The sequence below is a fragment of the Procambarus clarkii genome, chromosome 93 (assembly GCF_040958095.1).
Source record: "Procambarus clarkii isolate CNS0578487 chromosome 93, FALCON_Pclarkii_2.0, whole genome shotgun sequence".
Classification (NCBI taxonomy): Eukaryota; Metazoa; Arthropoda; class Malacostraca; order Decapoda; family Cambaridae; genus Procambarus; species Procambarus clarkii.
The window spans coordinates 11854792-11868654 of NC_091242.1; the positions used below are offsets into that span (position 1 = coordinate 11854792).

The 13863-nt window shown below is 41.5% G+C and overlaps 1 protein-coding gene across 1 annotated transcript in view; it reads right to left on the minus strand.

Annotated features, from left to right (window-relative positions):
* Positions 1 to 13863, minus strand: part of LOC123746801 (venom protease) — a 242730-nt gene that overhangs the window by 113736 nt on the left and 115131 nt on the right. The window lies entirely within an intron of this gene.

Here is a 13863-nt window from a genome sequence, read left to right on the forward strand (position 1 = left end):
GACAATGTCCGGTCGTAATTGTCGAGTGGATTAAGGTGTCCACCTTAATCCACTTGGATAATTAAGGTGTCCACCTTAATCCACCTTCTGCCACCTCGGGCAGAATCGCCGACCACCAAAACCCTTGCAATAGAACGTGCAATATCACCATATAGGAAGACGCCGCCTCCACACTAGACAGAGCACCTCACATAACCAGGACAACAGCCATCCGCCACACCACTAGTCTCCTGCTGCAGAATAAGAACTCAAGATCAACAACAGCATCAAAGCTCTAAACAAAGATCTAAACATAATCCCAACCCATGGTGGATAGGTCACCAAACTTTCAAGCCTCCTCTCTTCACATCCAAATTTTTCCAGAATTTCACCTTCCCATCCCTCTTCCTCCCCATCCTTTCCAAGCTCTTTGGATATCAAATCCGGATGGTGGCTAGATGCTTGGGGCTAACCTTACTTAGCTTTTAAGAATTAAACATATGGTTGTTTTTTTTTATAATAAATGCTTCCAGAGAAACTAGGCCCCCATTTCATTTTTCTATGAGACTCGTCATTTGGGGAGGGGGTAACTATTAGTTTTTCGAATATAGTTGTAAAATTCATTTGGGTTTGTTTCAATGTTTTCACAACAACTTGGGCTGGACGGTAGAGCGACGGTCTCGCTTCATGCAGGTCGGCGTTCAATCCCCGACTATCCAAGTAACTGGGTACCATTCCTTCCCCCATCCCATTCCTAATCCTTATCCTCATCCCATCAGAGTGTTATATAGTCGTAATGGCTTAGCACCTTCTCTTAATAATTACTTTCAATGTTATCAACCATGACGTTCTCATCATTATGTCTGTTACGAGGAATGGCTGGGTCTTTGACTGGGTCAAAACACTTCATAGGAAATATTTGATAATTGTTCCAGTTTAGTATTTTGTTCCCATTGTTTTATGTTTGTAAGCGTTTTATTTGAGTCCTTCACCACTTAGGCTCAGGGTTGATGCAGGCATCCGTTTCCAAGTGTAAGATAATGTCCTGCTGTTAGTAGGAATCCTGTGCCAAGTTTGTGTCACATCCAGTGCATCCAGGCATCGTTTGTGTCACATCAAGGCACGGTTTGTGTCACATCCAGACATCGTTTGTGTCACATCCAGGCACGGTTTGCGTCACATCCAGGCATCGTTTGTGTCACATCCAGGAACGGTTTGCGTCACATCCAGGCATCGTTTGTGTCACATCCAGGCATCGTTTGTGTCACATCCAGGCATCGTTTGTGTCACATCAAGGCACGGTTTGCGTCACATCCAGGCATCGTTTGTGTCACATCAAGGCACGGTTTGCGTCACATCCAGGCATCGTTTGTGTCATATCCAAGCACGGTTTGTGTCACATCCAGGCATCGTTTGTGTCACATCCAGGCATAGTTTGTGTCATATCCAAGCACGGTTTGTGTCACATCCAGGCATCGTTTGTGTCACATCCAGGAATCGTTTGTGGCACATCCAGGCATCGTTTGTGTCACATCCAGGCATCGTTTGTGTCACATCCAGGCATCGTTTGTGTCACATCCGGGCACCGTTTGTGTCACATCCGGGCATCGTTTGTGTCACATCCAGGCATCGTTTGTGTCACATCCAGGCATCGTTTGTCACATCCAGGCATCGTTTGTGTCACATCCGGGCACCGTTTGTGTCACATCCAGGCATCGTTTGTGTCACATCCAGGCATCGTTTGTGTCACATCCGGGCACCGTTTGTGTCACATCCGGGCATCGTTTATGTCACATCCAGGCATCGTTTGTGTCACATCCAGGCATCGTTTGTGTCACATCCAGGAACGGTTTGCGTCACATCCAGGCATCGTTTGTGTCACATCCGGGCATCGTTTGTGTCACATCCAGGCATCGTTTGCGTCACATCCAGGCATCGTTTGTGTCACATCCAGGCATCGTTTGTGTCACATCAAGGCACGGTTTGCGTCACATCCAGGCATCGTTTGTGTCACATCCAGGCATCGTTTGTGTCACATCCAGGCATCGTTTGTGTCACATCCAGGCATCGTTTGTGTCACATCCAGGCATCGTTTGTGTCACATCCAGGCATCGTTTGCGTCACATCCAGGCATCGTTTGTGTCACATAAAGGCACGGTTTGCGTCACATCCAGGCATCGTTTGTGTCATATCCAAGCACGGTTTGTGTCACATCCAGGCATCGTTTGTCACATCCAGGCAACGTTTGTGTCACATCCAAGCACGGTTTGTGTCACATCCAGGCATCGTTTGTCACATCCAGGCATCGTTTGTGTCACATCCAGGCATCGTTTGTGTCACATCCAGGCATCGTTTGTATCACATCCAGGCATCGTTTGTGTCACATCCAGGCATCGTTTGTGTCACATCCGGGCACCGTTTGTGTCACATCCGGGCATCGTTTGTGTCACATCCAGGCATCGTTTGTGTCACATCCAGGCATCGTTTGTGTCACATCCGGGCACCGTTTGTGTCACATCCGGGCATCGTTTGTGTCACATCCAGGCATCGTTTGTGTCACATCCAGGCACTGTTTGTGTCACATCCAGGCATCGTTTGTGTCACATCCAGGCATCGTTTGTGTCACATCCAGGCATCGTTTGTGTCACATCCAGGCATCGTTTGTGTCACATCCAGGCATCGTTTGTGTCACATCCAGGCATAGTTTGTGTCACATCCAGGCATCGTTTGTGTCACATCCAGGCATCGTTTGTGTCACATCCAGGCATCGTTTGTGTCACATCCAGGCATCGTTTGTGTCACATCCAGGCATCGTTTGTGTCACAACTAGGCATCGTTTGCGTCACATCTAGGCATCGTTTGTGTCACATCCAGGCATCGTTAGTGTCACATCTAGGCATCGTTTGCGTCACATCTAGGCATCGTTTGCGTCACATCTAGGCATCGTTTGTGTCACATCTAGGCATCGTTTGTGTCACATCCAGGCATCGTTTGTGTCACATCCAGGCATCGTTTGTCACATCCAGGAATCGTTTGTGTCACATCTAGGCATCGTTTGTGTCACATCTAGGCACGGTTTGTGTCACATCCAGACATCGTTTGTGTCACATCCAGGCATCGTTTGTGTCACAGCCAGGCATCTTATGTGTCACATCCCGACATCGTTTGTGTCACATCCAGGCATCGTTTGTGTCACATCCAATGATTCCAGGCACCGTTTGTGTCACATTCAATGCAACCAAGCATCGTTTGTGTCACATCCAATAATTCCAGGCATCGTTTGTGTCACATTCAATGCAACCAAGCATTGTTTGTGTCACATCCAGGAATCGTTTGTTTCACATCCGGGCATCGTTTGTGTTACATCCAGGCATCGTTTGTGTCACATCCAGGCATAGTTTGTGTCACATCCAGTGTATCCAGTCATCCTTTGTGTCACATCCTAGAGCGGCATGTTTCCAGTAAAGGTTGACAATCGACTTGAGAATGGTATAGGACGGACCGAAACGTCGTCGTCCCTTCAATTTCTAGTGTGTGGTCTGGTCAACATACTTCAGCCACGTTATTGTGACTCATCGCCTGCACAAGGTTGACAAATCTTGTTGTGGTTTAGTGGTATCAACTTTCATTAAAATTTAACATTTTGAATTATTTTTGACGATGATGAGAGAAGTGAATTGTTTCAAGGGAAGATGAGATAAATGAACGAGTTTGCCTGTGTATGAATGTTTTACGCTTAGGGACATCACCTGCTGAGGGACATCACCTGCTGAGGGACATCACCTACTGTGGGACATCACCTGCTGAGGGACATCACCTGCTGAGGGACATCACCTGCTGAGGGACATCACCTGCTGAGGGACATTACCTGCTGAGGGACATCACCTGCTGTGGGACATCAACTGCTGAGGGACATCACCTGCTGAGGGACATTATCTGCTGAGCGACAACACCTACTGAGGGACATCACCGAGGGACCTGCTGAGGGACATCACCAAGGGACCTGCTGAGGGACATCACCAAGGGACCTGCTGAGGGACATCACCGAGGGACCTGCAGAGGGACATCACCGAGGGACCTGCTGAGGGACATGATCAAGGGACCTGCTGAGGGACATCACCGAGGGACCTGCTGAGGACATCACCGAGGGACCTGCTGAGGGACATCACCGAGGGACCTGCTGAGGGACATCACCGAGGGACCTGCTGAGGACATTACCAGGGGACCTGCTGAGGGACATCACCGAGGGACCTGCTGAGGGACATCACCGAGGGACCTGCTGAGGGACATCACCGAGGGACCTGCTGAGGACATTACCAGGGGACCTGCTGAGGGACATCACCGAGAAACCTGTTGGATTTCTCGGGCTTGACTCATATATTCAATTATTTGATTATTGTATTTAAATAAATCGAAGGACCACCACTTTTGAGAAAAGAGGGAAAACGAATAATAGTGATCATTAGAATGACACTAGAGAACCAGTGTCTATGGATAATAATTAAATGAATAATCACTTGCAAATAATGAATAGACTGTATTATTAATAAATTAAAGTCAAAGCCTCAAATATCAACATTGGGGGGGTATTTCTAGAAGTTCATATATATCTAGGAACCAGTGTGGTTCGTCATTAGTTCATTGTTGAGTTAGTAACATAGTAAATCTAAACTACAATAGATTCAAAGATATGATAACTCAAATTATGAATATTAAAGATTATGAATTATTAAGCAACAGTAAGAACAAACACATTAATCACCAAATCATAATTTCTGGCAATAATTTATTCACTGTAAAGATCCTATATGAATTATATGGAAACCAGTAATAATCTTAGATAAATTTGTACGAAATAAATGTTTTATCTGTACGACGATTTCTGTAACGTCATTTCGTCATTCGTCCTCGTGGTCACAGGATCCCAATAAAGAAAGAACCCGAGGTGAATATCACGAATGAAGAGAAACAACTTGACGACGCCTCGTATACACGCTGAAATCAGAGAAATTTAAGAAGCTTTATATTAGGCTACGAATTATTTCAAATATTCATGAAAACTGAGAAAATGTGGAAAATCAACTAACGTTGTGTATTAGGTATCCATGCTGTATAACGACAGACTAACCACAAATATACAACCTAGGATGATGCATCAAACGAGAATGGTATACTTAACATGAGCGTATCAAATACTAAGGTCTGCCGAAACCGCGTCAGCCAGTCCCAAACGTCCACTGCTGTGTGCGCGTAATTACGGGCCGTGGCTTCAATTGTTGACGCGTTATTAATTCTTGTCGGTAAAAACTCCCCAGTCACTACCACGTGTCTCACCACTCTTCACGCCAGGGATGCCTCGTGTACAATGGTGTCTTCGCCCTCCCTCAACCCGTCTCTCGCATTCACCACAGAAATTATTAATCACGGATAATTCTTTTCTGCGTAATTATGGATGTAATACGTTAATGAGAACTGGGTTGCAATTATAGGGACTTAAATATTATCATATTCTCGTTTAATTGTGTTAAACGAGAAATGGAGAAGATTTTATTCTCTCCATAGCATTTGTACGTAACAGATAAAACTGCTACTTGATAATAATTTCAGTTAATAACTTTCGGTTTTAGATTATCGGGAGTCATATTATCCGTAGGTAATTATTACACGGAATACTGATAGTTTTAGAGAACCACATTCAATTCTTTAACACATTGGTAATAAACGTGTCTAGATAGACATTATCTGACGCAATTTTGTTACTCGATGACGTGAGAATTCTAGCACTAATGCGCAGATAAAATAGTTAATTTATGTTGACACTACCGTTAGTAAAATTAGTAACTACTGTAGTTAGTATATAATGATGATGATGTATTATAATACAATAGTAGTTTGTTAGGTTTGGAAATTTCCAACATAACTCCGGGGTTAATTCTCGGGTCACAGTTCTGAGTACTGACGTACCCATTCCAAAGTTATATTATGGATTAGTACATTAGTACGTTAGTAACGAATGTCCCGAATCTGTCAGAGACAGATAATATTCTAAGTCATTATGGGAACATCAATTAAACATTGAAATATTAAATGATTAAGTTATCTGTAATCAAGAACTCTCTAAAGTTTACAATAAACTCAACAACCAGGGTCGCAGTGACATGTAATGGTTGTATTACGTAGTTACTGAATTGTAGGCAAACTCAGAAAAAAGTTCTTAAGAACTGATAACATTATTGTATAAGTTGTATTCTACATTATTATACAGTAAAGTATTATTGGGTCATTCAAGATCAAGGAGACTCTGACACTACAGTAAGGTTACTGTCTAGGGTCGCTGTGACTTGTAACTATTGAGTTACTAGACAATAACATCACGGAGCATCATGATCACCCCAAAATCAAATGAGGAAATTTTATTTCATATGCACTACCGTGCAGTAGTCATTCTGACTGATGGTATAACTAAGTTGTTAACTAGCTAAAATAGTGTAATATTAGAGAACTGAAAAGGTTTGTTCATTAAAATCAAGGAAGATTCTGAGTCGACATTGAGATTAGTAGCCTAGTCATTCTGACTCGTGAGCTAATTGAATTGTAGCTCATAGGCTTGACACTGTAAACTCATTAATACATCCTCAACCTTTAAATGAAAATTGAGTTTATTAAATCAGTCTCTTTAAGTATAGTCAACTGTAATTAATTGTGAGTACAGACTCGGCTATTACTCAGTTGACACTAACTAAAATCCCTAAACCTACCTAAATAAATGGTTTAAATTTCTAACCTACCTAAGTAGAGGACTATGCTAATTGTGATAACTCACTAATTCTTAGTGGAGTTACTCGAGCTAAATTGTGAGCAGTAATGTACTCAAATTAACATTGGGAGCTGTATTGAGCTCGTGAACAGGGTGAGCTAGATTGAGCTCGTTAACATTGTGAGCTATATTGAGCTCGTTAACAGTTAACAGAGTGAGCTATATTGAGCTCGTTACCATGGTGATCTATATTGAGCTCATTAACAGGGTGAGCTATATTAAGCTCGTTAACAGAGTTAACAAAGTGAGCTATATTGAGCTCGTTAACAGTTAACAGGGTGAGCCATATTGAGCTCGTTAACAGTTAACAGGGTGAGCTATATTGAGCTCGAACTAACGAGGTGGAGTATTGTAGTGTTCAATTATCATGGCGAGCAGTATTGAGCTCGAATTCGCATGGGGAACAATAAAGCACGCAATTATTACGTTAATTCACAGGTGAGCTGTAAGATCAGCTCGGGTTATTAGTGCAAGATCCTTGTTGAAGAATAGCTAAGCACGGAATCTAGGCAGATTCTCTGGTGAGCAGTGCTCGAATTAGCGCGGGGAGCATTGTAGCGTTCAATTGTCATGGCGAGCAGTGCTCGTATTAGCATGGAGGAACATTAAAGGGCTCAATTGTTATGCTAACTCATGGTGAGTTATATTGAACTCGAATTAACGAGGTGGAGCATGGTAACGTTCAATTGTCATGGCGAGCAGTGCTCGTATTAGCATGGGGAACATTAAATTGCTCAAATATTACGTTAACTCAAAAGTGAGCTATATTGAGCTCATTAAGCATGTTAAGTAACAATGCTGATGGTTTTGTGATAATGCATTAAACAAAGGGAAACCTAAGGTTGCTGGAAATTTAATTACTGCCACGATTAATCTTATTCAGAGATAATTTGTAACATTTTACCAACCTAAACGTTTCACGGGTTATTAGTTCTCTGTAGATTCACTTGCGTATTGGTAAGTTTGCAAGTTTGTTCGTGCTGCGCTCCTACAATAATTAGGCAGAAACGAAAGAAAAACAGCTCAAACAAAATTGATGCAAGTATTTTTCACTAACTCTTAGTGCAGAAAACATTGAATTAATAAGGTTTTCTTGGCAAATCTTAAGAGCAGGTATTTTGGACCTTGGTCCCTGTGAATTTATAATTATAGAAGTTGCTTGATAACTTCATAGTATTGCTAAATTCAGGAAATGCTAGATGCATTGAGTGCTAGATTCTCTAGCCTAATATTATTGATTACCTAGGAAGTGCTAGATTCTCTAGCCTAATATTATCAATTACCTAGGGAGACTGAGTGTGGTCAATTATTACTTGTCGAGAATAATTCCAGGTCTACAGTGGATTCAATGGCTTGGTCACTGTGACTTGTACTTGTTTAGGTACGGACCACTGGTTTTCCACTGAGAGCTATGAAACATCTCGGCGAATACTAATTGTACTACATTCAATCTGGATTTATTACTCAGCTGTGTTTCTCATTTTAGCTGGCTGCTAGAGAGTTGATTTACTGCTGACTAATTTATTATTGTTGGCAGGCCTAGGCTTGTTCACATTCAGAACTTTACCGGTAAGTAAGTAGCCACCTGCAGATTGGAGCATATTCATGCCCAATCGTTTAACATGTCCAGTTATGAACTGGTAATAGTAGTCTGCTCCTACTAGTACATCTACATTGTTAAGGCGGTCAGACGTTAACTTTTTGTCAGCCAAATTAATTTCACGTTCCTGCAGGAAGTGGGCTGTGTACCCCAGACCCTTAATATTTAGGTCAAAAGGTATTTGATCTACAACAATGGCTTGAATAGCCTTGACATGACTACCTAGTCGTACAAGCGGTTGAACTACTGAGTAATCTTGGGGTCCTCGATTTATCATGAACCCTGACAGGTTTAATTTTACCTGTCTGATTGGTTGTAAATTGAGTGTCTGCCGCTTATTGAGTAATGAAAGTTCTCTGGGATCCTTGATCAAATAATCCACGAGTGGTGATCTTGGCTCCTTTGTTCTTTACTTGAAGTTGGGCAGTAGGCAAAGTTGCATCCACTTGAGATGCTGGTGAAATTACGCTGTACACATCTCGCACCTTGCAGCACTGTACTGGTGTAGATTCTCTACCTCCTATTCTAGGATTGACATAATTTGTCTTGACAAATTTCCACAGTGCAGCATGATGCTTGCCCCTTCTACACCTATTGCAGGTGTTCAGTGGGGTGTCACAGCTATTAACATTATGTGATTTGAGACACCTGGTACATTTGTGTAACTGTTTGAGTCGTCTGACTCTTGTGTCTCTATTAGGGTAATTAGTACATTTGTACAGAGAATGTTTTTGATTGCAAGACAAGCATATTTCCCATCCTACAGCTCGTTTAGGGGTTACCGGTTTGGGTAAAACAGCAACTGCAGGTTGTGATGGTTTTGTTGTTTACATTTGCTTGTTATTTATTCTCTTGTGAGTACTTGATGTACTCTGGGGAGCAATTACTGGGCTCTTGGGAGTTCTCTTTGGACTATTAGGTCTCTTAGGAGCACCTGTGGGGCTCTTGGTCCTTACTGATGAATCAGTGTTTGACTTATTGTTATTACATCGATTATTAGTACCCTTATTACCTAGTGACAGTGTCACTTTAGGAGTTCCAGGTAAGAAAACTGATGTGGGCACAGTTTCGGTGCATTCAGAAGAGGTATTAAGTGCCTGGTTTGCTGAATGATTGCTTATATTTCGCAAACCTGCAAATATATCCTGCATTGACAGGACATTACCATTCTGGTATACATATAATTTATTGAGTGTGTCGCCAGACAATTTTCTCTGGATGATAATTTTAGTCATCCACTCAGCAGTTGGGTGATTCACCTCTTTACTGAAGGAATTTAACAGTGACTCAAGCTGAAAACTAAAGGCTTGTAAAGAGTCAACTGATTGTTCTGGTGGAGATAAATCTAGTAATTGGTGTACAAGGTTTATAACAGTCTTCTCATTGTTAGCACTTGCTCTAGAAGGCTGGTGTTAGTAATTATGACCATTACTTGTATTGCTCAAGGCTTCTTGCTTAGCCTCAGCTTTAATTACAGCTTCGGCTGCTGCTGCAGCTTTAGCTTTATAATTTTCTGGTTCAGATTCACTGATTATTGCAGCTTCACTAAGAGTTTCATCTGTAGCTTCACTTGTTTCTCTGGGTTCCTGTGAGGAGCTAGTTAATTCAGTAGCCTCATGCATTGAATTTATGGAATCCAGGGAACATTGAGAAGAGTTGTCTGAAAATTGATCAGACTCGGTAAATAAATTATTACGTGAAGTTGTATTAGATGAGATGGTAGAAAATGAAGGTTGAACTTCAGTTGTTGATCCTGTGTAGTGATCAGTATTGATTAGAGGATTCTCCTCATTTTGAGGTAGCTCATGCATTTCATCTGAGCTGGGTGCTTGCTTGAGTGTAGGTCTACTACAAAAATGTTCTTACCACTCAGGAACATTTTGTGTCGCAAGCACTTTGTTATATTGATCTAACTTGTCTTGAATTATATCTTCATAGTCGGCAAGATCAGATTCTATCAGATGCAATTCGTCTGGGTCAGTATTACTGACAAGGAGTATGTTCCTATAAGACTCGATTATAACCTTTACATAGTCATATTTTTGGCTAGCCACCTTTGTGGAAATTTTTAGCCTGAAGACGTCAATTGAGTTAGTTCCTAAATAGTTGTCACATTTGTCAAGTAGTCTTGACAGGTGATCTTGAAGACCTCTCAAGATTCTTCCAGTGTTTTCTGGAGTAGCCATTCTGGCTGTAAGTTTGAGCTTTATAGGGCTTATATAGCTACTTGGACAGCTATGGTACTTGCTCCTTTATGTAGAGCAGGTATAATTATTGACAGCCTGATATTTTCTTCAGGCTGATTGTAATTTACTTCATTTAGAGGTTAGCTACCTATCTAATAATAAGCAACTAAGATTTGAGTGGTGCCTTGGTATCACTACAGGTGTTCCTTAGCTTAGCTCTTCAAAATCAGCCTTGGATGGGTAGTGAACTCACAGTAACATTCAAAGATGTACATAGAAATATGTAATAAAATATAATTACACAATAAATGGTTAATCCTACCCATTAGGGTCAGCACTACATAAATTAATAATGCACCAGAACTGTCTAACAGTACTAGTTAGGTAATAGTCCTACCTATTAATGCAGCTAATGGTGTAGACAGAATTTGTACAAATCTTAGTACCGTGTCAGTCTGAAATATCCTACCTCTGTTGGGTTGGCATAATAACTACAATAAATGTGGTGCAATAATGTGTAAAAAGTGCTAAGTTTTTGGATTTTGTAATTTTATTTAATATATACACTGGTAGAAATTATGTGTATAAGAAATTAAATGAACACAAGAGTATTAATTGTGTTTGGCAAGTATTCTACTGCTGTAAATAATATTTTACACCTGAATGTACTTCCTAAATGTGGAATATAATGTTATCAGGGTTAGTAATGATTAATTGATTTATGGGATCAGTAATTTGTTTTAGTATACTGGATCCTAAAATGTTAATGAATTCACTGACTTGAGTGAATCAGTAATTATGGATTGAATTTAGGCTATAATGGACAGTCTGCTGACAGCCGTAAATTGAAATATTTGTGTAGCCCAATAATGGTTAACACATAATTGGTGTTAGTGATTAATTGATATATATTGGATTGTATCCGGTTCGAAGGACCAAAATGTTGGATTTCTGGGGCTTGACTCATATATTCAATTATTTGATTATTGTATTTAAGTAAATCGAAGGACCACCCACTTTTGAGAAAAGAGGGAAAACGAATAATAGTGATCATTAGAATGACACTAGAGAACCAGTGTCTATGGAAAATAATTAAATGAATAATCACTTGAAAATAATGAATAGACTGTATTATTAATTAATTAAAGTCAAAGCCTCAAATATCAACATTGGGGGGGGGGGAATTCTAGAAGTTCATATATATCTAGGAACCAGTGTGGTTTGTCACTAGTTCATTGTTGAGTTAGTAACATATTAAATCCAAACTACAATAGATTCAAAGATATGATAACTCAAATTATGAATATTATAGATTATGAATTATTGACCAACAGTAAGAGCAAACACATTAATCACCAAATCATAATTTCTGGCAATAATTTATTCACTGTAAAGATCCTATATGAATTATATGGAAATCAGTAATAATCTTAGATAAATTTGTACGAAATAAATGTTTTATCTGTAAGAGGATTTCTGTAACGCCATTTCGTCATTCGTCCTCGTGGCCACAGGATCCCAATAAAGAAAGAACCCGAAGTGAATATCACGAATGAAGAGAATCAACTTGACGACTCCTCGTATACACGCTGAAATCAGAGAAATTTAAGTAGCAATTGATTAGGCTACAAATTATTTCAAATATTCATGAAAACTGAGAAAATGTGGAAAATCAACTAACGTTGTGTATTAGGTATCCATGCTGTATAACGACAGACTACCCACAAATATACAATCTAGGATGATGCATCAAACGAGAATGATATACTTAACATGAGCGTATCAAATACTAAGGTTTGCCGAAACCGCGTCAGCCAGTCCCAGACGTCCACTGCTGTGTGCGCGTAATTATGGGCCGTGGCTTCAATTGTTGACGTGTTATTAACTGGCAGGGCACTATAGAACACATGAATAGGTAATTGTTGACTATTAACGGGTATTAACGTAATTCTTGTCGATAAAAACTCCCCAGTCACTACCATGTGTCTCGCCACTCTTCACGCCAGGGATGCCTCGTGTACAATGGCATCTTCGCCCTTCCTCAACCCGTCTCTCGAATTTACCACAGAAATTATTAATCACGTATAATTCTTTTCTGTGTAGTTATGGATGTAATATGTTAATGAGAACTGGGTTGCAATTATAGGGACTTAAATATTATCATATTCTCGTTTAATGGTGTTAAACGAGAAATGGAGAAGATTTTTATTCTCTCCATAGCATTCGTATGTAACAGATAAAACTGCTACTTGATAATAATTTCAGTTAATAACTCTCGGTTTTAGATTATCGGGAGTCATATTATCCGTAGGTAATTATTAAACGGAATACTGATAGTTTTAGAGAACCACATTCAATTCTCTAACACATTGGTAATAAACGTGTCTAGATAGACATTATCTGACGCAATTTTGTTACTCGATGACGTGAGAATTCTAGCACTATTGCTCAGATAAAATAGTTAATTTATGTTGACACTACCGTTAGTAAAATTAGTAACTACTGTAGTTAGTATATAATGATGATGATGTATTACAATACAATAGTAGTTAGTGTTGGAAATTTCCAACAGGACCTACTGAGGACATCACCGGGGGACCTGCTGAGGAACATCACCGAGGGACCTGCTGAGGTACATCACCGGGGGACCTGCTGAGGGACATCACCGAGGGACCTGCTGAGCGACATCACCGAGGGACCTGCTGAGGTACATCACCGGGGACCTGCTGAGGGACATCACCGAGGGACCTACTGAGGGACATCAACGAGGGACCTGCTGAGGACATCACCGGGGGACCTGCTGAGGGACATCACCGGGGGACCTGCTGAGGGACATCACCGGGGGACCTGCTGAGGGACATCACCGAGGGACCTGCTGAGGACATCACCAGGGGACCTGCTGAGGGACATCACCGGGGGACCTGCTGAGGGACATCACCGGGGGACCTGCTGAGGGACATCACCGAGGGACCTGCTGAGGACATCACCGGGGGACCTGCTGAGGGACATCACCGGGGGACCTGCTGAGGGACATCACCGAGGGACCTGCTGAGGACATCACCGGGGGACCTGCTGAGGGACATCACCGGGGGACCTGCTGAGGAACATCACCGAGGGACCTGCTGAGGTACATCACCAAGGGACCTGCTGAGGACATCACCGGGGGACCTGCTGAGGGACATCACAAAGGGACCTGCTGAGGAACATCACTCAGGGACCTGCTGAGGGACATCACCGAGGGACCTGCTGAGGGACATCACCGAGGGACCTGCTGAGGGACA